Source organism: Mauremys mutica, chromosome 2 (genome assembly GCF_020497125.1).
Source record: "Mauremys mutica isolate MM-2020 ecotype Southern chromosome 2, ASM2049712v1, whole genome shotgun sequence".
NCBI lineage: Eukaryota > Metazoa > Chordata > Testudines > Geoemydidae > Mauremys > Mauremys mutica.
The window spans coordinates 208,847,121-208,875,043 of record NC_059073.1 but is presented as its reverse complement, the minus strand read 5'-3'; the positions used below and the strand labels follow the sequence as shown (position 1 = coordinate 208,875,043).

At 45.0% G+C, this 27,923-nt stretch overlaps 1 long non-coding RNA gene across 1 annotated transcript in view; it reads left to right on the top strand.

Annotated features, from left to right (window-relative positions):
• Positions 1-1,622: 1,622 nt before the first annotated feature.
• The window catches only part of LOC123365288, a 75,543-nt gene continuing 49,242 nt past the window's right edge, over positions 1,623-27,923 (top strand). The window contains exon 1 of the long non-coding RNA XR_006577517.1: positions 1,623-1,913. This is a non-coding gene — a long non-coding RNA (uncharacterized LOC123365288). The remainder of the gene's footprint in view (positions 1,914-27,923) is intronic.

The window sequence follows — 27,923 nt, the reverse complement described above, 5'->3', positions numbered from 1 at the left end:
CTTGGACTCAGACTATATGAATTAGGAGCATTACAATTCTACATCTTATTTACCAAGTGATGTTTTACTGTTAGGAGGGGTCACAATCCTGCATTCCTTGTGTAACTGAACCCCCTCTGATTTCAGTGGCAGTCTGGGCTGAACAAGAAATACAAGACTGGGCCCAAGGTGATAGAGAACATATGAGGCCACTAAAATAACAGAATTAAATATACTCCTTTGTGGTTTTGATATTCCAGTGAAATCCCTCACTAGAATGAGGAAGCTTCTCACTTATGTGTTTACAGTAATTCCTCACTTAAAGTCTTCCCGATTAACATTGTTTTGATATTAGGTTGCTGATCTATTAGAGAACATACTCATTTAAAGTCGTGCAATGTTCCATTATAAGGTTGTTTGGCTTGCCCCATTCTGCCCACCTGGTGCTCTGTGCCCTGACCCCACTACACCCTGCCTCAACCAAGCTTCACAATCATCATTGGTGAGTACAGTATTAAATTGTTTGTTTAAAATTATTTAAAACATACTGTATATGCATATAATGTCATTTGGTGAAAAACATTTCCATGGAACCTAGCCCCCCTCCCCCATTTACATTAATTCTTATGCTTAACATTGTTTTGCTAAAAGTAGCATTTTTCAGGAATGTAACTACAATGTTAAGTGAGGAGTTACTGTATATTCTGCATTCAGTTGTTCAAAAATAGAAATAATTTCTTGAGGATAGTGATAATTGTACAAGCAGACAGATGCCTTGCCAGTCAAACTTGCAGTTGCAGACAGGGCTGGGATAGGTAGATAACTATATGGAGATATACCTATCTCATAGAACTGGAAGGGACCTTGAATGGTCTTTGAGTCCAGTCCCCTGCCTTCACAAGCAGGACCTGACAGTTGTTTTGGTCCCAGATCTCCTCTCAAGGATTGAGCTCACAACCCTGGGTGTAACAGGCCAATGCTCAAACCACTGAGCTAGCCCTTCCCCCCTTACATGAACAGTTTGTACAGGAATGAGACACTGAGACACAACACTGAGAAACTTGAGGTATCAGAGTCTGAGATTTGGGCTGAACTCCTCACTTCACCTAATGACCTGATTATATTGCTATGTTTTATGGTTCTCCATCACAGCTCCTTGTGAATTTATTACCACAGATTCCTGATGTAAACAGAGTCAGGATGAGCTCTACCCTGGTGAGTCATGGAAAAGGACTTCAGGGGCTGATCTCATTTTATGACAGAGGGACTTGCCATCAACTAAGTAGCACTTGCTAGACAAGGGACTTGGGTTCCAAAACCTAGTGAATTGAGAGAGGTTGGGGACAGGCATTTGTGCCTGGTGGTGTGGGCCCCTTTTGAGGGCCTGAAATACCAACTGCACCTCCCCCTCTATCTGCTGTGGAATATCAGAGTTAATTTTGATTCCATTAGGATGTCTAGTTATAGGCTGCTGAGCTGAATTCACTTTGGGCCAATGGTGCACCAGCACTGAGGCTCCCCTACTACAAGCTGAAATCACTAAAAAGCTAAAATTACTAAGAGCTGAAATCACTGAGTGCTGTGTTAAGTAGTATGGTGGGGGGACAAAGATATATTGCTGAGTGGCTGGTGGAGCAGAGCAGTTCATGGGATGGCTGGTGAAGTGGAGTGGAGCGGCTGGCAGAGCAGAGCAGTTCGTGGGATGGCTGGAGAGGTCACAGGATGGTTGGTGGAGCAAAGTGGTTGGCGGGGCAGAGCAGTTCACAGGATGGCTGGAATGGAGTGGAGCAGAGCGGCTGGAAGAGCAGAGGAGTTCGCAGGACAGCTGGAGTGGCTCGCGGGACGGCTGGTGGAGCGGATCAGCTGGCGGAATGGCTCGTGGTGACGGCTGCAGCAGAACCACACGGAGAGGCAGGGCAGTTGGCCTCAGAAATGTAAGATGCCCCTTAATACCCCTCCCCCCCATTTCCACCCAGGCTGGGAGTTAAACTCTGCAGAGAAACTTTTGAACTCTGGGGCTGCACTGACCAGTGATAGAGACTTTTCGGTTGTTGGACTCTTGGGACTTTGGGGATTTTGGGGTTGCTGGGCTTAAGACCCTGAGGGGAAAAGGACACTGCCAAACTTACTTGGGAGTGGGTCTTTTGCTCATGGTTTGTGTTATGAATCCTGTTTGTGGTGTTTCCACAACATAATGCCGTATTGTTTCCTTCCTTTATTAAAAGGACTTTGCTACACTCAGACTCCGTGCTTGCTAGAGGGGAAGTATTGCCTTTTAGAGGCGCCCGGGGAGTGGTATTTAATTGTCCCAGGTCACTGTGTGGGGGCTCGAGCCGGTTTTGCATTGCGTTATTGAAACCAGGGCCGGCTCCAGACACCAGCAAAACAAGCAGGTGCTTGGGGCGGCACATTTCTAGGGGCGGCATACTGGCGCCGGCCATCATAGGTGCCGATTCCAGGGCTTGGGGAAAAAGTACCGCCACCACCCCAGCTCATCTCTGCTCCACCTGCTCCCCTGACCGCGCCGCCGCTCCGCTTCTCCCCGCTCCCTCCCAGGCTTGCCACCTGCAAAACAGCTGTTTCACGCAGCAAGGCTGGGAGGGAGGGAGGAGAAGCCGAGCGGCGGGTGCTCGGGGGAGGCGGCGGTGCTGGAGCAGAGGTGAGCTGGAGTGGGGAGCGGTTCCTCTACCCCCCATTACTTCCTGCGCCCCCCCACCCTAGCTCACCTCTGCTCTGCCTGCTCCCCTGAATGCGCCGCTTGAGAGGGATGGGGGAGAAGTGGAGCAGTGGCGCACCCGGGGAAGCAGGCGGAGCGGAGGTGAGCTAGGGCGGGAGGTTGCGGGGGGCCCCCAGGAAGCAACGGGGGGGAAATGCGGCACGCCCAGGGGAGGAGGCAGGGCCAGGGCCGCCCAGAGGGGGGGGCAAGAGGGGCAATTTGCCCCAGGCCCCAGGCCCCACAGGGGCCCCCATGAGAGTTTTTCGGGGCCCCTTGAGCGGGGTCCTTCACTCGCTCCGGGGGGCCCGGAAAACTCTCACGGGGCAGGGCGCAGGAGCTTCTTCGCTCCCGGTCTTCGCCGGCGGGGGGGGGTCCTTCCGCTCCAGGGCAGAAGGACACCCCCCCCGCCGGCGAATTACCGCAGATGCGGGACCCGCCGCCGACATGCAGCCCGGTCTTCGGCGGTAATTCGGCGGCGGGGGGCCCTTCCGTTCTGGGACCCGCCGGCGAAGTGCCCTGAAGACCCGCGGCGGGGGCCCCCCGCCGCCGAATTACCGCCGAAGACCGGGCTGCATGTCGGCGGCGGGTCCCAATTCAGTGGCGGGGGGGCCCCCGCCACGGGTCTTCGGGGCACTTCGGCGGCGGGTCCTGGAACGGAAGAGCCTCCCGCTGCCGAAGATCCCAGGCCCCCGGAATCCTCTGGGTGGCCCTGGGCGGGGCTGGGGATTTGGGGAAGGATTTCGGAAGGGGTGGAGTTGGGGTGGAGCAAGGGGGCATGAAGAAAAAGGGGGGCCGCCAAAAATTTTTTTTGCTTGGGGCAGCAAAAATCCTAGAGCCAGCCCTGATTGAAACGGAACCCCTAGATATTGAACCCGGCCCTTGTTGCTGCCAACTCAGACAGGCAGAAGGGTTATACTTACCGTATTGTCCCGAGTATAGGCCGCACTTTTTCCCCCTAATTTAAGTCTTTAAACTAGGGGTGCGGCCTATAAGCGGGATCTTGCAAAAAAAAAAAAAACAATAAAAATACTTTAAATCCCAGCCGCGGCGGGGAATCAGAGCGCTCTGGGCTGCCTGCCGCGGCGGGGAGCCCAGAGCGCTTTCAATCCCAGCCGCGGCCGGGACTCAGAGGGCTCTGGGCTGCCCGCCGCGGCGGGGAGCCCAGAGCCCTTTAAATCTCAGCCGCGGCGGGGAATCAGAGTCCCAGGTTTTCTGTGGCTCCACCCAAGTCACCTACATTCAGACCCATTCCAGGGTAGCAGAAACAAGTCCAAACAAAAGTCCAAATTAATAATTCTTCTGCCCTCTTGGGCTACCGTTCTCTTCTCTACTTAAAAATCCTGTCTCAGGGCTCCCTCCCACAGGAGCCTACATTACTCCCGCTGTGAATTTCCCTCTGTAGAAAAGTCCTGCCTTCCCCCAGTCTCTCCCTAGATCTTGCCCCCATTTTTTCCAGGGCCCACCACGGGTACCAATCCTGTTCCTCTGGCCTTCCTTAGTCTGCCTACCCCAGGCCTTTCCCGGGGAGGGAACTCCTTACCTCCTCTCTCATGGGTCTTCCCTCCACAACTGAGCTCCCTCAGTTAACTTATTAGGCCTTGCTCTGCCTCTTCTGGCCAAAAGGCAGTTAATTAATCAGCCACCCTACAGATGCAGAGCATGACTAACTGGAGTGTTTGTCCCTTATCTTGCAGGTGATGGGGATTAAGCCCCATCACACCAATCTAATCCAGGTTTTTAAACTATAATTTGAAAATATGAATTTTTTGGTGAGTTTGCACACAGCCTAAGATTTTAGTGAGAAAAATAGGCCTTTACAAATTGCATGTGTATATTTTCTTTAAGTTAAAAAAAGTTAAAAATTTAATTTTTTTAAAATAGCACCAAACTTTAAGGGTGCGGCTTATAATCAGGAGCGGCCTAAACTCGGAACAATACGGTATTTGTTCAGACATATACACTTTCCTCAGTGAACATCCACAGCAACAAACAAATACTTGCATTAGTAAATAGTTCTAGCATAGAGAAACAAAGCTATCTTGCTGAGGAAGAACATGTTTGTAAATATTTAGGAGACATTGGACCTGAGGCTTTGAGGTTCAGAGCCCCCTCGACTTCCACTGAAGTAAATCTGAGTTGACAGGTCTCAGCATTCCCCAGGACTGGAAGCGTAGTTGTCAAAGGGCCAACTTTTAATAGTGAAAACTTGTTTAGAAGTTAGATGAGGAAGATCTTAATTTAGTGTTTGATGTCTGTGAAAAAATCTAGCAATTTTGCTTTGGTTTGAGATCATCATAATTGGGGCATTTTCATCCAGTGTGAAATAAAATCAACATACATTTACATATTTCATGTAATCAGCAGAAGTGGAGGGATACGTGGAAAGGAGGAATATTATGATCAGAGTATGTAACTCTTTTCTGTTATTATGAGACAGTTTAAGAGATGATCCTAAATACAAATTGGGTTTTTCAAAATATGCGCCTCAATCCACATTTTTGCAGTTTGAACCCATCTCCAATTTACAATGTTCTTTGAAACTGCAGTTCCAAACTGACTGGTTACTGTGCAAAACCAGCAACTTCTTACTGAACAGACACATTCCCTATATGTATTCGGTCAACACTCCTGGCTTTAGTGATGAAAATAAGTATGTATTGCTTTTTACTATTTTTAGGCCAATACAGCTAAAAGCTGCATTCTATTCCATCTCCTGCATTATCAACTAAAAGCTATAAATTGGCCATCAGGAAGTTTAGACTTGAAATTAGATTAAGGTTTCTAACCATCAGAGGAGTGAAGTTCTGGAACAACCTTCCAAGGGGAGTAGTGGGGGCAAAAGACATATCTGGCTTCAAGACTAAGCTTGATAAGCTTATGAGGGGATGGTATAATGAGATTGGTCTTTGACTATTAGCGGTAAATATGCCCAGTGGTCTGTGATGGGATGTTAGATGGGATGGGATCTGAGTTACTACAGAGAATTCTTTCCTGGGTGCTGGCTGGTGAGTCTTGCCCACATGCTCAGGGTTTAGCTGATCGCCATATTTGGGGTCGGGAAGGAATTTTCCTCCAGGGCAGATTGGCAGAGGCCCTGGAGGGGGTTTTGCCTTCCTCTGCAGCATGGGACACTGGTCGCTTGCTGGAAGACTCTCTGCACCTTGAAGTCTTTAAACCATGATTTGAGGACTTCAATGGCTCAGACACAGGTTTGATACAGAAGTGAGTGGGTGAGATTCTGTAGCCTGCGTTGTGCAGGAGGTCGGACTAGATGATCATAATGATCCCATCTGACCTTAAAGTCTATGAGTCTAACTAAATATTCACTAAATTCCAGTTAGTTACATTTGTGTAATCCTAATGAAGAAAATGTGCTTGTACAGGTTCACTCAAGGCATACCTGGAATACAGTGGGGCTGTACAGGTGTAACTGGATGTGTACTTTGGCTTCCATAAGTTTTATACTTCAGTGATAAAGAAAGAACCCAGTCTGACTGTGTGGAATTTTCAAAAATACTTATGCCAGTTAGGTACCTAACTCACATTGACTTTGAAAACCCACAAGTACTGCTGTGTATCTCAGAGAGGGAGAGAACTTCTAGCAGAAAAATACACGTAAGGGAAGGTCTCTTGTGCCAGCCAAGCTGTTCTCCCTTTGTAACAGTTTGTATAACTAGAAAAACTAATTTCTCTCTACTGTTACTCACACCTTCTTGTCAACTGTCTGTAATGGGCCACTCCCTTACCACTTCAAAATTATTTTTCCTCCCTTGGTATCCTGCTGTTAATTGATTTCTCTCGTTAGACTGACCTCACACTTGGTAAAGCAACCCGCATCTTTTCATGTATTTATACCTGCTCCTGTATTTTTCACTTCATGTATCTAATGAAGTGGGTTATAGCCCATGAAAGCTTATGCCCAAATAAATTTGCTAGTCTCTAAGGTGTCACAAGGACTCCTCATTGTTTTTGCTGATACAGACTAACATGACTACCACACTACAAAAACATACTGAGCCAGCTAAAGCTATGAGCAAACCAGCTGAGGATGTGGCCCAGTGTCTTTTAATATTGTATCAACCTTGGGGCATATGGAAAATGGATACAAATTAGAGGTCAGAAAAGCTAGAATGTTATAGGTCAGCAATGTCAGACTAGTTTTGAAGTGTCCAAATTTGAGAGGTTCACAATGTTTTGAATACCATGAAATTTGCTTAGCTAAGCAACTTAGGTCTGCAACTGATGGGGCTGAAAACTTTGTGGGAGCTGGCAGATTTTCAATACTGTCTGGTTTTCAGTTTGGCTGGAAGCAAGGTTTAATGGAAGGGAATGCAGGGGAGATGGTCAGCTGCTAAACGCAGAAGAAGAGCTCCTATTCCCCATCACGGCTTCTGTAGGCAGAGCGCCCCTCCAGATCTTCCCTCCTCCTCAGTTGGTGTCGTAGGGCTATTTTTGGCGCTCCCTGCTCACCCTATGAATACACATGCCAGCAATGTGAATCTGCATTTCCACTCTGGTGCTCTTCTTACAGATACAGCTCATAGTGTTTCTGTCACCTTTTGTGTCTGATTTACTGTGGATGTAAAACAGTAAGTTCTTTTATCCCTGGCAGGCAAAAAAAGGTCATTGTTCCAATATAAGAAGCTGACAAAAGTTATTTATATCAGCATACATTATACCATTATGTGTTTCCCCCCATTTATTTATCAGTGAAGCCTGTGAGAATGCTTTTCACTATAGAAAAGACCCTTGGAACAAAGCAGTATGTCATACTACTGATTCTCTCTGGCTACAGACCAAACAACATATTGGTTTTTATAGAGAAAGAAAAATCTAGAGATGAACCAAAACATTAAAGGAAAAAACGAGGACTCTTCTTCTCGGCCAGAGCTTCATTTTTCCATGGTTCCCTGGCTTGACTGAACTGCTTGGTTCTCATTCACACTTGCTGCACTCAGTGCAACAGCTTGTGTGACTCAGGTGCAGGAGCAGTGGCGTGATAGACAAATGAACCACGGCTGGTGATGGTAATTCTTGAAATAACTGAGTACTCAATAATATAAAATGGAAAAAAATGGATTTTAAAAAATAAAAAATGCTTTCATTTTTTGGTGGCATTTTCTTTTGTTCACATTAGAGATAGGTCCAACCAAAAACTCCAGACCCCAGACTCTATGGGTGGGATTTTCAAAAGCATTTTAGTGACACAGGAGTCATTGAAAGTCAATTTGATTTGTGCTTCTAAGTCTCCTAGATGCTTTTGATCATCCCAGCTTGTATCTCTATAACAGCCAGTAAAAATAAATAAATAAATCCCATCCCTCTGGAAATGCTGAAATTTTCTTTTGTCCCAGCTCAGAACCAAAAGTAGAAATGTTGGGATTTTTTGCAAAATGAAATAATCTGAAATATTTCATTTTAACTGTTTCATTTCTACATTGGCATTTTGATATGTTCTATATTAGTTGAAATGACAAAGTCTAAACAAACCATTCAGATAATTTCCCATTGCATGTTTTGATAAAATTGATATGTGTTCCCCAAAAAAGTTTTGCTTTAGTTGAATCATACATTTCCAATGGAAAAACATTGCATTGGAAAATTTTTGACTGGCTCTAGTCTCTATAATGGTCTGAATCAGAACCCTGAATTCCAATACTTCTAAACTTATGGATAGATGAAGTTTTTAGGCTCAGCCTTGTGTCAGAGGTGCTGTGTAACTGGGCTGCACCAAAAAGAGTCCTGTTCCTCTTAGGGGGCAGTTAGGTGTGAAACCCTTTACATTTACAATTATTTCCCCTGCACTCTAGACTATCTCGGCTGGGAAATGAGGTTATTGATTTTAAATGTGGCAGTGAGGAAAACTTATTTTATTTTGACTATGAGGGTCCCTCTCCCAATCTGGAACTCATGGTCTACGTTAGTGACTCTGGGAGAGGAGTCAGTCCACAAGATGACCTTAACTACTAAGAAGTGGATGCTGTAAAAATGTTGGAATATCCCTGCACTCGAGATTACACCATGCTCCTTTTTCATCTTCACTATTTTTCTTTTATTCTTATGATGTTCTGGTAGGAAGGTTAGGTTCTCCTCCATACTAAGACAGGGATGCCTCAGTTCATTGTTAAGAAGTAATTTGTCTGGCTGCTGTATCTTGAACTTGAATTTTTTTCTAGGTACCAGTAAATCGTCTCCTGAAGAACATTGTATGTAAGTGTGGTGGGTTCGAGCATAGGTGGTGTTTCTGATCCTTCTTTAGTGGATTTTTAATGAAAATAAAACTAAATGTCAAATGGTAGGGGGAGGGAGGCAGCAATAGAAAGTAGCTATTTACACTAATTGCAACCCATGGTTGAATTAATGGAATGTTTCTACACAAAAAGGAAAAAAAGAAACCCTGACCCACAGGGAACAGCAGGTGCTCATTAGAAGTGTTAAACTGACTATTAATAATCCCAGTGCGTATGTGGAAACCATGGCAGCAGCAGGGAGTGGCAAGAAAGGTCACTTTCTAGCATCCAAACATCTGAGTAAAAAATTGTGCCAACTCATATCGCTGAGGCCAAGAGCAGCAAAGTACCGTAAATTATAGTCCAGTTTTTGCATGGCAATAACAATTTTTGGGGATAAACAAACAAAAAGAAGAATCACTAGGTATAAAATATGAAGGGTGATGGGAAATATTCAATTTCTTTGGTCAAAACTTGAATATAAAAAATAAATTTTGGTCATAATAGAGGCAAAAATCTCCATCAATTGACATTAGTACAAGCAAGACCAGGAGGCGTTACGCATACATTTGTAAGCCCTGGCCACTCAGTGATGTTTTCCTGTACCAGTGACTGGTTAGGCGTATGGGTCATGCCCCCAAAGCACACTGTAATAATTAGTTAATAACCAATGAATCCTCACTGAGCACCGCACTTGCCAGAGGTCTTCCTTGGTACAAAGTTCAATTTTGCATATGATTGGCTGGCTCTAGTCATATGATTGTATAGACTGACACCCAACCATTCCACTGTAACTGGTAAATCCAATCCTTCCTCCTACGTATCTCTGTGTGGTTATACTACTCACATTTCCGTGAGTTGCAGGTGCCCCTCTATCTGCCTGACCGCTAGAGAGAGAGACTATCCCTGCATGTAAGATATACCAGTGGTTCATCTGGCTACATTACCAGTAAGCCACCCGCAGGTTTAAAGTGACCGTAAATTGTTTTTCTGTGCATATTACTTCCACCGCTACCTGAATAAACACTTCGGCCTAAGCTGTTGAGACCAGCTGATCAACCATGCCTCTAATATGGAAAAGGCAAAACAATATACCAGCTCTGAAAGGAAGATTAAGTCCCGGCTGGCTATCTGAAATAACGAAAGCATTAGGCCAATTTGAATTCCCCAGTGCAATCCATGAATCTTTGACTGCCTTGTTGGGATACAGCAAATTCCCATGGATTGCCAGGAGAAAAAATAGTTTATGAAGGTGCAATCCAAACAGGTGAAAGGCTTGAATAATTGGGTGTCTGGCAAAGAGAGAGAAATCGGTCCCCTTTTTTGGAGGAGCTGACAAAATGCTCATAACCAGGTTTATCACAGAACCCATGAAGCTTGTGGACAGTGAGGAATCCAAATCTGGGATGCCAGGAAAGGAGGAGAGGGAAGGCAAGGCTGACAAGCCTTTCTGGCCACAGGACAAGGACAAACGTGATCCTGGTGCTGATCTGTGTCCTTACAAACGTGTCCTGTTTGAGAATGCAGTTTGAGGCTTGGATTGTGCAGCAGGATGAGGGGGTAGGGCTGGAATGGAGCCAGCCCTGGCACCGAGTGCATTAGTGCTAGTTTTGTTGTTGTGATGACAGCTATATAACCGTCTTCCTAGGAGGGCAGAAATTGTCTTGTCTCTTCTTGAGGCCTGCAGTGTGCCCAGTTGATATATCTTTTTTTGATCCTGCTGCTGCCGGGATCCAGTCATTTCCTGATTAATAATCTGTAATGTTGATGGACAGTACCCTATGTGCATGAGGTGTCAGGAAGTAAGGCAATTCATACTGACAGCCCTGACTGTTTTCAGCCTGCCAGCATTTATATAAATACTCTACCAAAAGGCCTGAGTGGGTCATTAGTCCAACCAATGTGAGGGTTTACTGATATAGCCCTGCATCTGGCAGGAGATCTTCTTGCAGATATTTATGTCAGGTCATTAATAATTTTGCTACACTATTATAATGCCCATTTTACAGATATGTAATGTGGGACATAGTGAGAGAGTAACTTGCCCAAAACCTCATGAGTCAAAACGGGACAGGGCTGGAATCTAGGTCTGATTAGTATAGATTTAATAGGGAGCAAAAGACTGCCTTCTAACTGGAAGTGCCAGGAATTTATTGTACATTGGTAAAAGTCTATCAAAATCATTGTCTAGGTTTAGTGGTTTTAATACACTATACAAGGCCAAATCTAGCCTAAAAATCACAGACTTTGAGCCAAGTTATGTATATGTTTTCAGTTTCTCGTTCATATCATTTTCATTTGGATAATATTCATCTTGGAGGGGCCTGATATCCAAAACCCAAATAAGACTTTTCATTGTACTTACCTGCTGCTGCTGCCTCTGCTGAGATTTTCAGCCCCAGACCTTCTCTGGGTTGGGAGAGGCTCGCTAGCCAATGCTTCACTCTGGTCCTTCTCTCCCCTGGCCTCAGGGGATCTCCATTTCTTGGTCATAGAATGGGGGCTGTGGATCTTCATTGCCATGAGGACAAAGGAAGGGCTGACACAAGGGGGTCAGATAAATTGCAGTATTGCCAATTCCAGACGTTCAAAAACCACAAGTCAGACCCCAACAAGTCATGAGCTTGGCCTCCAAATCACAGTATTATTTTAAAAAGAAATCATGGTTTTGGTCTGTTTTCTGATTTTTGAACTCCCTCTTTCTCGCCCTCCCTCCCTCCCTACAGTAAAACCTCCTCTGGGCTTCTAAGGGGAGGAAGAGAGAGCTGTCTGCCTCATACAGCAACTCTGATTGGCTGCTCTTCCCCAGGAGATGGGGAGAACAACCAGTCAGAGGGGGTTGCCACATGGCAAGTCTCAAAATGAAGTGAAGGGTCTGAGGCTGCCTGCAGCAGGGCCAACATAGCATTAGCAGGATAGTGCATTCGCATGTGGGCAAGACAAGGTTTTAAAAAATAACCAACAACCCAACCCTCCAGCTAAATTGTCTCGAGCCAGACAATGGCCTCGGAGCCGGCAGTGTTGAGCTCCAGGGAGCCCAATGCAAAAGAAGCAGCATCCAGCATGTGTGCAGAATCCCCTACAGCACTATACATGTACGGTGGACTGTCCTGGATGCCCCAGGCATGGTCAATCTTGGTGCAGTGAACTAGCTCGAGAGGTGACATGGGAGCCCAAAGCCAGGTAGCCGGTCATTTGGCCTGATGTTGATGTGCGAGTTCCTAGTAGTGGCTGAGGTGCTCTCCCATTCTATCTGCCATAGTGAGCTGCTGCTGCTGCTATCAGCTAGATGGAAAGGGTCCGCACCATCCAGGTAGGAATTCTCTATACAGCTGATGGCAGGATGCATCCCGTATAATCCTGAACAGTGGTAAGTGTGGCATTTTCTGTACCCTGGTGATCAGTTGGTTGGCTACATTCTGACGCTGGACATTAGGTGGAGGAATATTGGCTAGGACTAGTAACCATACACATTTTTTAACTTCAGTGTGCCTGTGATAATTCTCATTATATGATTAAGCTGTGTGTCTACTAGTCTAGTGTGGACAGAATTTAAGCCAACTGGGGCATAATATTCACCAGCTAAATAGCAGAAAATGAGCCACAAACTATAAAGTGTTTGCACAGTCTCCCCAGGTGGACCCTACCAGTTTGTTCATGAGAGAGTTTCTGCTCGTGATCTTTTGAGCTACTTTAGTGAGATGGTATTTGTATATGAGTGTGAAATCTAGGGTGTCTCCTAGATACAGTACCTTTGGATCATGTGCCAACCACTGTTCATTCAAAAAGTTGTTAAACTCAAGTTGGCTCTCAGCACGGTGTAACTGAAAACATCTTGACATTTTCTTTGAGGTACTTGGTTTAATTCTCTGTTTCTTCAATAGCCACCTATGGTGATCATATCACTGTTCAGGTTCTCTTCAGTCTTTTTTAATTCACAGTCCCTTGAGGCCAAGTAAATATTGTTGGCGTACATGAAACACCTGGAGATAAGTCATTGGTGAATACATTAAACATACTTTATGTGAGCACTAACCCTTGTAGGAATCCATTCTTTTGGGCTCTCCAGGTGTTTATTTTATGGCCCAGAGCCACCTCAAACATCTAGTATCATCTCAACTGTCATGACAGCCCATCTAGGAAGAACACTTGACATATTGTACTGCAGACCAGTGTTTTAGATGTGTCATAGGCTGCTGTAAGGTCAAAACAGCCATCTCCAGTTTTCTTCTCTTGAAATCCATTCTCAGTGTACGTCATAAGTGCGAACATTTGGTCACAGGTGCTGCCTGATCATCTCCCTATTGTGGGCAGAATTCTCTGTAGGATCATCTGCTTCAGGAGTTTGCAACTACAACTCGAATGATATTGGGTAATAGCTGGCTGCTAAAGAGTGGTCTTTACCTGGCATTGATAAAACTATCACCTTAGCTTGGTTATCATGTTCTCCTGTAAAACACAGGACATGAAGATGAACAACTTGTGCTGGCTTTTCTCCCTAAGATGTTGTAGTAGTTCTGGTGATGCATGGTGAAAGTGGTAGGCTTTCCCTGCTTTCATTTATTTCCGTGCATTTCTGTTTCTTCCCTAGAGAATGGTTGGAAGTTTTCATCTTGGTTGAGATATAGAGATTGCTTGTATTAATGCCACTCTTTTTTGATTGACACCTCAAAATGTTTTTCTTTGTCTGCTTTGGTGACACTGGTTGAAGAGACATACTGTTGCTGTGTATGTGGTGGGTTTTGTGCTACACCAAACTTCCTGTGAATGTCAATGCTTTCCTGTTAGATACTGGCATGTCCATTTCTGAGACTGCTTTTTCCCAGCATGCTTTTTGGGCTGCATTTATACTGTCTAGGAGGTTGTTGGCTATTTCTGGATCACTGCATTTTTTGTAATATTTAAGGAGGCCTTCACATTCTTTGTGCAGACATAATATATCTGTTTTTTGGCAGCCACCTGGGATAGACTTGTAGGTGGCCTTAAAATTGCTTTGATAAATGCTGAATATGCTTGATGTACTGGAAATGCTATAAATGTTGGCCCTTCCCTCAACATGCTACAGTTGAATGTTAAGGGCCTATCAGCCACAAAGAGCTCTGTTCTTGAAAACATTGACTTCTGACAACGTCAATGTCCTCTGCCTTCAAGAAACCCATGCTAATTCTCTTATTGCCAACCTCATAAATTACATGAAATTGCATGAAAATATGTCCAAGGCACTTATGTAAGATCTAATTTAGCAGTTGTGGTGTGGAGAGTCTACCATCTACATCTGACTACTATGACATCGGTAAGGGTCAGTCAGCTTAAAATGGCTAATGTCTACAAGCCGTCTAATTAATTTTGGCCTGTTCCTGCTCTACCATAACTTCAGAATCTTGCCATCTAAGCCAGAGACTTTATTTGACACCACACATGGGGCTATAGGGAATCTGATCATAGATCTTTCGAACTGGATCTCCCTCAATGAACTACACCTTCTTCATGACCTATTATGACCAAATACTTTTCACTCTGCCCTTTGGAACCAGGGCTATTCCCATGATCTCAGTTGGGTCACTTCTGCTAGAGATGCCTTCTACCAGCCACCTTCAGGATTCTTGGAAATTTCCCCCACAGCCAGCATCACCACATTTTCAGTGGGAGCCAGTGGGAGCCGCAATCAGCCAGACCTGCAGACGGGGCAGGTAAACACACCAGCCCAGCCCGCCAGGGGCTTTCCCTACACAAGCGGCGACCCCTGTTTGAGAAACCCTGACCTATAGTGGACACTAGCCCAAGGTTACAGAAAGGCAGAATGGGGCAAGTAAACTAAACTCAATGACCAATATACAGACTGTATTCTGCAGGGCAACAGTGAGTCCATGGAGGGTCCTCCCTACTCCCATGAGGCTTAGAGGAATCCCTTGTTAAATGTGTATAACAGCAGATGTTTTGCAGCCACGTTGGTCGCAAGATATTAGAAAGACAAGGCAGTTGAGGTAATGTCTTTTATTGGACCAACTTCTGTTGGTGATAGGGTTCTGAAGCTAGGGACAGGGGTGGGCTCTCGGGGCTGAGTGGCAACTTCAAAGCACTGGCCATATGACTCTTTTTAGAGTGCTAGCATAAGCCCTGCGAGGCCAAGTCTGTCAGCCTACAGTGGGAGGCTAATTTTGCAGTACTGTGTAGATATCTAGAGAGGCTAAGTGATTTGCCCAAGATGGTGGCATGGGAATTAAACCCAGATCTCCTAAGTCCCAGGTTAGTGCCCTGAGCACTGGATCATCGTTCCTCTTTGACTTGACTTTTTTACTGAAAGTTTTCTATCTATAAGCACTTGCTTAACTCTGTCCCTATTTAGCAAAGCATTTATTAAGCACTGTCATAAACAGATAGTTAAGGGTTAAAGTCTCTTTTACCTGTAAAGGGTTAACAAGCTCAGTAACCTGATGAACACCTGACCAGAGGACCAATCAAGGGACAAGATAATTTCAAATCTCTGTGGAGGGAAGTCTTTGTCTGTGTCCTTTGTTTGGATTGCCGTTCTCTCTTTGGATCTAAGAGAGGCCAGACATATTCTTCAAGTTCTCCAAGGTTTCCTGAAGTATTTTCTTCTATTCAGTATAGTGAGTATTAGAAGGCGGTTTAGTCTTATAATTGATTTCTACATTTGCATGTGTGTGTTTGCTGGAGAAATATCTTTATTTCTGTTTGCTGTAACTTTGATTATTCTGAGAAAAGAGGGGCGGGGGAAAGCCTCTCCAGGTTTATAAGTTAGACCCTGTATTTTTTCATCCTGGTATTACAGAGATAGTGTACTTTCTTTCTTTCTTTTAATAAAATCTTTTCTTTTTAGAACTTGATTGATTTCTTCCCTTGTGTGGATTTTCAGGGGAAGGGGAGGGGGGAAAAGTGAATCCCTCTTTGTTTGATTCAATTAGTTTGAATCAAGGTATCTCTCCTAAGGACTAGGAGAGGGGAGGGGGGAAGGAGGTGAGGGGAATAAATTATTTCCCTTTGTGTTGAGATTCAAGGAGTTTGGATCTGTGTTCCCCAGGGAAAGTTTGGGGGAACAGGGAGTGTGCCAGACACTAAAAACTTGGCTGGTGGCAGCGTTTACCAGATCTAAACTAGGATTTAGTTTAGAGGAGTCCATGCAGGTCCCCATCTTGTGAACGCTAAAGTTCAAAGTGGGGAATAAACCTATGACAAGCACATGCTCAACTTTAAATACAATTGATTTCAAAGTGAATAAGGCATATGCTTAAAGTTAAACAGTGCTTAAATGCTTGTTGAATCAGGGATTTAGTGGATGTAAATTTTGTGTAATTGATTTTTATATTGTACATTTGCCTAGGATGAAGTTCAGGTGTTTATTAAAATTTTTATCAACCATTTGATATGTGAGATATAAAATTGTGTTAGTAGAAACTTAGCACAAGGCCGTACATTGTCTGCATGATTCCCAGTGTAGTAAGATGAGGCCCTGAAATATAAACTCTTGTGTCAGAGGCCTAGTCTGAGGCCTGAAGCCTGCACCAAAGTACTTCCAGATACTGCTAAGCAAAAGCTGGGCTCTGAGCCAGAGGCAGGTCTCACTCGCAGAAGTGGCGAGAAGAGGAACTTGTGCCAAGATGACATCAGGACACTCCATAGACATAACAAGGAACAGGCAGGTGCATCTTAAAGACAGGACAGCATGATGGATAGATTTGTATGTCTGGAACAACATGATCAAAGGGAAGACAGCACCCTAATGAGCCAAAAGGCTATACCTCAATATGTCAGGAGGGATGAGTAATCTGTCCTGTAACTGTATAAAAGTAGGTCCCGGAGTGCACGTCTTTGGCCAGCCTAGGGGGCAGTGGAAAGTCCCTCCACTGACTGACCTGTGTCCATTGCCAGGGGGCACATATTCGTAGTATGTCCTGTAGAGTCTATAGGAAACTATTACTGTGCTTCGTTTGACAATAAACATGGCCGGGTGCCTTCGTACCTTACTAGAGTCTGTGGTCTTTGGGGGTTCTCTCGGGGTCTGCTGTGTCAGCTATCTGCGCAAAGCCGGGGCAGCACGCAGAGGGAACACGCACGTAGCCGACTGTTATCATCGAACAAGAGCAGAGCACCACACTGGTAGCTACTGACAACACCCAGAAGTGTATATGTATCTTAGTGTAGGCTAAATAGCACTTGAAACTGGGTGATCTCATGCTAACTTGGAGGTTGCATGAGACAATCTATATAGGTTATATCTCGTTAATGGGTGAAACAAACTTTAGCATGGTTACTTAATTAAAATCACTCATTCATTAGCAATAAATGGCTTTCTTTCAGAATCACAGTTACTCATGCTTCTTGCTGGTCTTAAATAATTAACCTCAGTCTTTCAGACTGTCATGGGCCCTTACTTCTTTGACATCTGCAAGAACAGTCAAAATAACTCAGATCTCTTCCAAGGATATCATGAGCACATTAGCATTTTAATAAGTTTGATTTTTTTAAACAAATCCTGGTGTCCATTTCTTAATTTCTAGAGGGTTTTGTGTGTGTATGTGTGTCTGTGTGTGTGTTGTTTTTGTTGTAGCTAGGGAGAATATAGTGATAGAATGAGATTTAGAAAGTTTGTGGTACATAAAGAATCATAATAAAGAGCTTTGAAGTGTAGCCTACCCTTTGTTGGTTATTATTAGAGGGATATGCAGACACATATAACGAATACAATAACATTGTTGGGCCAAATCCTCAGCTCATGCAAATCAGCTCCCTTGACTTCAATGGAGCAATGCTGTTACACCAGCTGAGGATTTGGCCTGTGATGTTAAAACGCCATCTGATAGTTAACTATAAACACCTTTGACCCTTTTATGATTTTTTTCTTCTTAAAAAACATTGCATTATTTATTTAACTGGAACAGATTGACTTCAGTGACAGGCAAGAATCGCCCACAGTAATCACACTATTTTTTCAGTGGCAGCTATTTTTACACATTTTCCCCTCCCCCCCAGCTTTGATTTGATTGCCACCATTATACAATGAGAAAAGAGAGAAAAACAATTATTTTCCCGGAGCAAAGCACTTCTAAATGTGACTACATAATGATTCCAGGAAAAAATAGTGAATTGCGTATGTAGAATAGCTTTTTTCCAAGTAGCTAGCAAAGCTTTAATGTTGATTATTAGTACAAAATAAGTTCAAGAAGAAGAAGTATTAGTTGCCTCAGGCTGACTTTTTAGATCCCTGCCTGGGTAATAAATCCCCAGGAGCAGGTGATTAAAAAAAAAATTGTATTTAACGTCCAAATTAGCTGCTCCTTCTTGTATGGTCCAACTGATTATCAAGCAGCAGAGTTATTTTCTAAGGGCTAGACAAAACTTTTAGGTGAAGCTCTTAACAAGAGGTTGCTTGTAACTGGACCACCCTAGGAGCAATGCGGGGAAGGAATCATGACTCAAAGAATCACAGTGTGTCTCCGCTCTCCTTTTCAAACGTGCAGCTCTCTCCCCCTCCAGTGAGAGATGGTGCTCGTGGAGTCAAGCCTCCCCCCACTGGCTCACAATGGGAGTGTCTGGCAAGCAGTGTCTACCCTCCACACCCAATTGGAATCCCAGGTGTGGGTAGGTCAAAGACAGGGCAGGCAGGCTTTATTCCCCTGTTTGGCTGGATAAGAACAGGCACAATAAAGTCTTGAAAAAGGATACCGTATGGAAATGTACGCTCCATAGTTCTACATTATATTCCTTAAAGTATGCTTAAAAATGATTATGAATACAGCATTGCCAAGCTCAAAAGTTAAAAAATCATGAGTCACAAAATCATGAGATTGGACCTAAAATCAATTTTAAAAAAGATTGTATTGTGATTTTGGTCTGTGTTTTAATGTTTGAATCCATCTCCCAGTGCTATCACTCTCCCAAATGCACAGAATAATGTGACCATGGCCTCTGCTGCAATGACTCTCCCTAGAAGTGCCATCCCAAGATCAGCTCTAGCAGGGGCAAACATTCTGTTACTCTTGATTAAATCTTGGGAACTGGTAACACTATATCAGTATAAAAGACCCATCTCTCTGAGTGTTACACACAGTGATGTACAAGTTGCAAATGTTTGTTTCCTTCACATTAGAAGGCTAGCATCTGCATTTAAATAGATATTTAGATAGCCCAAGGGAGCCATCTTTGTCAGCCTGACACTCAATTGAGAAGGCTTATTATGCATTTCTGTGTGTTACATATCCATTCTGGAGCTGCAGACGAGAAGCTGAATTAATAATGAAGCTTCCATAAGTGTCTGTCACCATTTCAGCGGCCATTCATTGCACGTCGCAACCTGTCAAGTGTCAGCGATGTTTCCTGTTTCTCGCTTCTGCTAATATCCTGTTGGCAATGTGTGTGTCAGTCAATTTCTGTTCATTTTCACCCAAGCAATGCAGTTCTGTATAGTCAAGCATCACTAGTGTGATCATGTCATCAATATCCTTACAGGGATGCTTTGATGAATTAGACCTGAAATACTCAGTTCTCTTACAAGAAATAAATAATCTGAGTTGGGTACATGTTCATTTCCCTTGGGCATTATCAGGGATCTCAAACACTGGAAGTTCAAGTGGAAGACAGTATACTGCTGTTGAACTATAATATCTGTTACCAAGTGAGTGTTACACTTAGTCTGTGTTATCCTTTGGACTAAAAGCAATTCAGCTAGACAGTTAGAAAGTTCATATCCAGGAGCCAATCCTTTTAGCAATGATTGGTATGACAATCTTGTCCATAAATGGTGCTCAAGGAAGACCTGAACATGTCAACAAGTGTATCTGAATAGAGGATTTGTCAATGTAATCTTGTTTGGTCTATGAAATGTGTGTCATAGCAGCAAAAATTTCCTTTGTAGTGAGACCCTGACGTGGGGACAAGAAACTTAGTTTTGCAAATAGCTCACGGCTGTGTGGCACATCATCAGGGAGCTCTACTCATGGGGAAGGGAGCTACATGGCAGCCTGGCTGATGGTTTGTATGGGGTGTGGAGTGACTACTCAACAGCTTCACAGTAGGGACCTATCTTCCTACCCATCCCTGGCCTTTTGTATTGCCAGCTTCTCCCTCTCTCCACACAGTGCCTTGAAGGTCATAGCAATAGCCCTGGTTGAACTATCTGGATGGTGGAGAGACAGAGGGAAGCATTCAGGGCTAAACATGAAACTCCAAAGAACTGTGCCTGGGGAAGAGATGTCTCCCTCTATTGCTGTTTTCTTGAGAAGGGGGCATGTTTCTTCAGACTGATTGGCTCCTTGCTGCCGGACAGCTCCAACCTGGATCTGTTAACTGAGACATGCTTACTGGGAGAGGGAGATGACTGCTGTGCTCCCTCACAGTCCCTCTAGCATTCACTTCAGTGGGGAGTCCCCATGCCTCCTGCTGGGGCATAAGGGAAGGCACCGCCTTGCCCCTGAATTTCTCTCCTTATTGGCTCCACTATCAAATATCCCAGACTCTGACTGCAGAGAGGAGGGGCTGGGCCAGATGGGCACCTCTGTCTCCAGTGAAGGGGATCTGGCTGCTGGACCTGGCTGGGCCAGGACCTCCTCTGGACCCGTAAACTGGTTTCGGCGACCAGGTTGTGGCAGCTACCAAGGGGGCAGATCTCCTCGTGGAGCCCCTGCTACACAATCCCCAACTTCGTGTGCAGATGGTGGAGTCCACCTTGGTATGCCAGAGGTTGGTCCTGGCAGAAGTCACCAGAGTCGGAGACCTCCTGAACTATGACTGGGGGACTGGGTGGATCTCCTGACACTCGCTCAGGGCATGGGGCTCTCCAGCCTTCATACTCCCCAGCGCGTACTTCAGGAGGTGAGGGCAGCCTTACTGCCAACTGCTCAGGTTTACCTCGACTGGGTCCTGCAGGAGGGTACTCCTTGCCCACCCTGCACCCGGGCCCTCCGGACCTTTTCATTAGGCCTCCTACCCTGTGAGCCCCCTCAACCATCCCACCCATACACTGTGAATCATGCAGCCTGTTTGCTTCCAAACTGCGCCAAGGAACCATTTGTACATGTTCGTGCTCCACTTCCTCCATTTTCTCATCCTCATGTCCTGCCCCGATACGAAGTGGTGGGACATTTTGCCACCTGTTGAGGGTGAGGAAGCCTGGTGGGCCAGCTTATATTCCACCCCAGTCCCAAAGCCCACTGGAGATATTAGTTGGTGGCTCCTCCACGAGCACGGGCATGTAGTTGGCATGGTTCAACCTCGTCCCTGATGCCTGCCCATTTTGCGGCGTGAGGGAGACCCTGGCACATGTATACCTGGAGTGCGCCAGGTTGCAGCCTCTGTTCCGGCTCCTCCTCAACATCCTTTTATGTTTCTGGCTGCACTCTTCCCCTCACCTTTTCCTATACTCACACCCTATCTGTGGCCCTATGAAGTCGCGGGGCCTCCTCATCAACCTCATCCTGGCAATGGCCAAAGCAGCAAGCTATAAGACCAGGAAGAGGATGTTGGCTGAGGGGGTTTCCTGCAACTGTGGGGCCTATTTCTAGTCCTTCCTCCATTCACGCATCCGGGCAGAGTTCCTCTGGGCAGTGTCTTGATACCTTCGAGGAGCAGACCCTTAGGCAGGGGCTGAGCAGCGAACTAAACAATAGCAAAGGCCTCCTCAGGCCAGGGGGAGGGGGAGTCTGCCACCCTGGGAAGGGTGGCAGGGGGGACGCAGGCCCTCCCGCTCCACTGCGTCCCAGCCCGGGGCCCTAGCAGCGGCAAAGACTCGCTGCTGTCAGTGGGGATCCTGGCTGCAACACACTGACATAGGCTCAGGTATATCTGCAGCCTGACTGGGGTCGGCTACCCCCAGGCCACTTCCAATCTCCCCCTTTCTAGGTACCTGTTCCTCGCTGGCATCATCCGGTGGGTCCCAGACCATGGGCTCCTCAAGGTACCGGGCGGAGGGGAGCTCAGGCGACTCCTCTGGATACCGGGCGTAGGGGAGCTCAGGCAACTCCTCTGGATACCGGGCGTAGAAGAGCTCAGGCAACTCCTCCGGATACCGGGCACGGGGACGCTCAGGCAGCTCCTCTGCATACCGGGCGTAGGGGAGTTCCGGCAGCTCCTCCGGATACCGGGCACAGGGACGCTCAGGCAGCTCCTCAGGGTACCGGGCCTGGGGAAGGTCAGGCCAGCTCTCCTCTGGATACCGGGCACGGGGAAGGCTGGCCCCGGCGGGAGCTCGAGCACCGGCGTCTGTCCTCTCTGGCAGCCTCCGCCTAACTGAGTGCTGGGGCCGGGCTTTTATACTTCCTGTCCCGCCCCTTGACTTCCGGGGGGCGGGGACAGGCGGCGGTGGCTCCGCCCACTCCGGCGCCTGGTCTGGCTCGTCCTTCTCAGGCGCGGCGGGGAGCCAGGGTGCCTCCCTACAGTCTCCTTCAGGTTCCCTTTGTTTGACCCTTTGACCTTCACACCTGCCCCTGTTACATTTTTGGTTGTCCCATAATTATTTGAGTTCTTGGACCTTGTGGATCCTCCCCTAAGGCTGGGGAGGGTCCTTTAGCAATGGGCAGGCTTGTGCCCGCCCGCTAATTACAGGAACCCGATAGGACCTGGCCAGGACGTGTAGCTATGCTGAGTTTCACACCCATGGAACAGGCAAGTTAAGATTTGGCTCGGTATCTTCTTTGACAGTAGCTTATCCAATTCTGCCAGCTTTTCAGCTGGTATGCATCAGTATTGTTCCATTGGCGATGCTGCACTGCACTGATTTGCATCAGCAGAGGACTTGCTTCTGTATGTTGAAACCAAAGAGATAGATGAAATATAATTAGCCTTGCCAGAATGCAATTTTTATTTTTTATAATGTCGGTGGATAACATCAATATTTAGTTTTTAAACATTTCTTTTATTGATTTAAATTTTCAGTTGTACAATATTAGAAAAAATGTTTACGTCCATAATTTCTTCAATTTAAATTTTCACATTGTGGGAAATTATAGGGAGTCAGACAATGTGTGTGTGTGGGGGGGTGTGGGGGTGGGGAATGCCAGACAATAATAATTTAATGACAGTAGACATTGAGATATAAAATGTTAAAGCTTTCAAACTGTTAAAACACAAATTGTCAACATCACATGTCAAAATATACAAAATAAATATCCTTAAATTAAACTCTAATAAGTTCTCAAGAACCATTTTTTTAATTTTGCCTCACCGTAAACTATGATTGTTATCAATGGAAACATTTTTTCTGCCTTACTGGTAATTCTTCTTGGTTCCTGGGTGGCTGGCACAGTGGCATCAAAAAATTAGTGTACTAAACTAACTCTCACTGATAAGAGTGGAATCCTTCCCCACAGGGATGGGGGAATAGCGGAGTCCAAATGGAAGGAGTTTATTAAAAGGGAAACTCTCACAGGAATGTGTGCAACTTGATGGAAATTAGTATAAAATTAATACTGACCTTTTGTAATTCAGTCCATGGCACTCATGTTTTCCCAAACCAACCTGGTTCACTTTGATCAGTGACAGGTAAATCGCAGAAGGTGCAGAGGTCTATTTCTGTTGAGATAAGCATGTGAATATTTGGATAGCCCTACGGGAGTAGGTAGCTGTTGAATTGTGCAGATAATGAGCTTCCTCAATTATTCACAGGAAGCATTCTTTTTATAAAAATATCCATTTGTCCAAATCAATCATTATCCATCTGCTTTGGCATGATGCGCCAAGATGTCTAATATTTTGGGCAGGATACATAATTAATCTGTTGTTTACCTGTAAAATAGAGTTAAATATGCAACATATGATAGAATTGTTTTGCATGTAGCAAAAATCCCATGCAAAACACAGGAATACTAGGGTCTTGCTGAATGAAAAAAGCGTTCCAGTGTTTTACCCTGTTTAAAATTTACATTTTGCAGAACAATCTTAAAACCTTAAGTTGACACAAGAATGTCAACATCAAATCCTTCCCCAAACAACTCTAAGATAAACTCTACAACCTTATCCCCTCAACCCACTCCAGGGATGTTTTACATGCTTCTCAAGATACACAACTAAGAGAGCCCAGGCAGACCCATCATATCTGGCCACAACACTCTTACTTAAGGAATATGAAGACTCAAAGAAACCATTCTCAATCCACTCACCACACCAAGGGTAAGTTTCTTCCAGGACACAACCGACTTCCTCCAGAAACTCTGCAACATCAACAACCTCACTCATACCACAACACTTGCCACCATGGACGTTACCTCTCTATACACCAACATCCCTCATCATGATGGCATCTTTGCCTGCCTCAACTATCTACAAGACAATGGACATCATTCAGACATCTACCCCAGGCACATTGCCAAACTCATCCATTTCATCCTCACACATAACAATTTTACAGTCAACAACAAACACTTTGTCCAAACATTGGGAACAGCCAAGATATTAGGATGTCTCCCCAATATGCCAACCTCTTCACGGGCCACCTTGAGGAAGAAGTTCTGGAAAAATTGCAACATAAAACTAATTATACACCTGATACAGCAATGATATTTTCATCTTCTGGACAGCCTAAACTCCCTAATAGATTTCCACTGCAACTTCACCAACCAGCACTCATCCATCAAACTCTCTCTAGAACACTCCAACACCAGCATCAACTTCGCAGACACCACGGTCAGCTTCAGCACTGGAACCTTACAGACAACTATGTACAAGAAACCCATTCATCACCACACCTAACTCCACAGATCCAGCAACACCGAAACACACTGCTGCTTACATCAATGTAAGTTATGTTGCTCAGGGATGTGAAAAAATCCCCCCCCGAATGACGTACCCTACATTGACCTAATGCTGTGTCTACACCACGCTATGTCAGTGGAAGATGCTCTCCGGCCGACTTACCTTCCCCCTCACGGGGAGGTGGAGTACTGAAGTTGCTGGGAGAGTGCTCTCCCATCAATTTCACATCTTCACTAGACCTGCTAAATCAATGCCGCTGCATCGATTGCAGCAGTGCCGATTTAGCATGGCAGTACAGACGGGCCCTATGCCACCAGCTTGAAGTGTAGACATACCCTAAGTGACTTGCCCAAGGTCACACAGGAAGAGCAGACATTAAAGTTGCCATCACTGAGGTGAAAGGAATTTTGGTAATAATGGCCTTCTGCATATGAAGAAAAAAACCAAGGCAATTCTTAATATAATCTATTAATAGGACCAGATTGCCCTTGGTCCTTTTCCAGATTTGTAGGAGAGAGAGTGAGCAGTCTTCTGTCACATTCCACCCTCCTTAACAGTTAGGGAGAACTTGCACTCAGGAGACCTTGGGGAAGCAATCACCCCAAAGGGTGAGGGGCAAGAAGGGGATGAAGCCATGGCCCTGCCCCTTCTGCACCAGCCTAGGGATGTTGTCAGCCTTGCAAGGGGAACAGATTACACTATCCTGGGAATTTCATAGGTTGGACACTTCTCCTATGCAGTGAGGAGCTGGGACAAGGGCTGTGGGGTGGGAGACTTTGGGAGGCAAAAACCTCTTAGAGCAACCTTGGGATGGTGCAACTCTGCACTGGTCTCAGTATAGGTCAGTGCATTAATAAGAGAGTTGCTATAAAACCAAGTCTTCTTCCTGCATTGTTGACAGTTATAGCACCGGTTGCTACGACCAGACTGCTCACAGATGGCACTGGGCTTTTCCTTCTGCCAACTCTATTACCAGTCCTCATCCCTGATTATATTAAATTACAACAAAGAAATTATATAACTCACTCTTACAACTCAACCTATACTGTTGAATATCTGTGCTGTCACTTGAATTCCCACAGCCTTCTCGTGTGATCCTCTCAATAGATACAGAGCAAATAACTTATGCTGTGTATGCTGCTGTGTATAAGCCTGTCTGCATGACAAACAGATTGGTATAGACTCTCTGTAGCTCTATTTCAGTATCTCTGAATGATTTCTCTTTCAATCAGTGAAATCTTGCGTCTCTTTTTAGCCAATACAATTCCTTCTTTCATATGCTTGTTTAGGCTAGCTACAGGATATTTTATAATGCAAACATACCCTTCTGCTTTACCAATAATATGATATTAAAATAATAGGATTGATAATATTGGCATGCATTATAGTCCCATGAAATGGGTTAGAACAGATTAGTGAAGTCTGGAACAGCAGCCATTAATGTTTTGTGTGATTTCTCCATCAGTACAAACAATTATGAAACTCATTTGATTTTTCAGACGAGCCATGGTCCATCTAGTTGCTTAAACATTCACAGGGAGTCAAGAAGCCTTGGGTCTGTCCCTGACTATGCAATGGATTTATGTGATCTTGGGCCAATTTATGTAATCTCTCTGTGTCTCTGCTTGTCCATACGTAAAATAGGGATAATAATGGTTGCTCAACTTCGTAAAGTATTTTGAAATCTATGGATTAAACAAAGAGCTATAGAAGTGCAAAATATTATTGTTTCCTGGGATTTTGTAGGTTATAAATGTGGATGGACAAAGAATGATGTGTGTAAATGATGTGTGCATTTTTCTGGTCAACATTTTAAAAGCTAAGGCTATAAAACAGAAAATAGACTTCAGTAGCCTCCCTAAATATATCATGACATGTTATTTTTTAATCACTTTTTATCAGCTCCTGGCCATCAACATTCACCTACTCCAAGCATTTCAAGATTATAGTTGTCTATTCCTTTCATCACCAGCATGGCTTTTGTTGTTGCAGACATTTTTCTAATAGTCCAGAAACTACTTTCATAGTTTGTTTTACCTTCAGTAAAGACCTTATCAAGGTCCTTACCAAGGAAGTCTTGGTTTCCTGATGGCTTTCTCCAAGACTTTTGACTTCTGCTGAGACAGAGTCCATTTCTTTGGCATGCTGTTTGCTGGAGTGGCTATCTTGTTGTGTTTTGTGTGTGTGTGTGTGTGTGTGTGTTTATGAGAGCAGATTGTTGGCCTATCACTCAACCCCCAGCCTGGAGCACCAATGGGCTTTTTTTTTTTTGGTCTGGTCCTTATTCTTTGACTTTTCTGGCTTGAGTGGTTCTATCAGGAGTTAAAACTCCAGCTGGCATATCTCTCATGGACGCAAAAGCATGCAAGCCTTCCCAGGATGCCAAGGTGCCGTCCCCAGGAAAGTTGTAAAACATTACTGTATCAGAATAGTAGTGTTTTACACTGACTTTGCACAGGTTGAAATGACTACACAAAATTCCTACAGCACATCATTATTGTGTACCTATTTTGTTCAGTATCAGAGGGGTAGCCGTGTTAATCTGGATCTGTAAAAAGCAACAAAGAGTCCTGTGGCACCTTATAGACTAACAGATGTATTGGAGCATAAATTTTCGTGGGTGAGACGCATGCATCTGACGAAGTGGGTACTCACCCACAAAAGCTTATGCTCCAATACATCTGTTAGTCTATAAGCACCCACAGGACTCTTTGTTGCTATTTTGTTCAGCTTTTAATATTTTAGAGACAGTGTATGTAACTTATTCTTTAGTGCAGTTTTATGGCCTCTTTTTACCTTTTAAGATATGCATTGTGACAGACCCAAACCAGTGGGGTACAGAAGTCTGGTAGAGGGCAAATATACTGGTCACTGGATGAGTAGTTTTCTGTTCCCTGAGTGACCAGAGCAGGGGCTGCCCTAGAGTAATCAGGAACCTGCTAGAACCAATTAAGGCAGACAGGCTGATTAGAACACCTGCAGCCAATCAAGGCAGGTTAATCATGGCACCTGGGTTTAAAAAGGAGCTCACTCCAGTCAGGTGAGGGGGAGCCAGAGGAGAGGAAGTGTGTGTGAGGAACTGGGAGCAAGAGGCGCAAGGAGCTGAGAGTGAGAGGGTGTGCTGCTGGAGGACTAAGGAGTACAAGCGTTATCAGACACCAGGAGGAAGATCCTGTGGTGAGGATAAAGAAGGTGTTTGGAGGAGGCCATCAGGAAGTAGCCTAGGGAGTTGTAGCTGTCATGCAGCTGTTACAGGAGGCACTATAGACAGCTGCAATCCACAGGGCCCTGGGCTG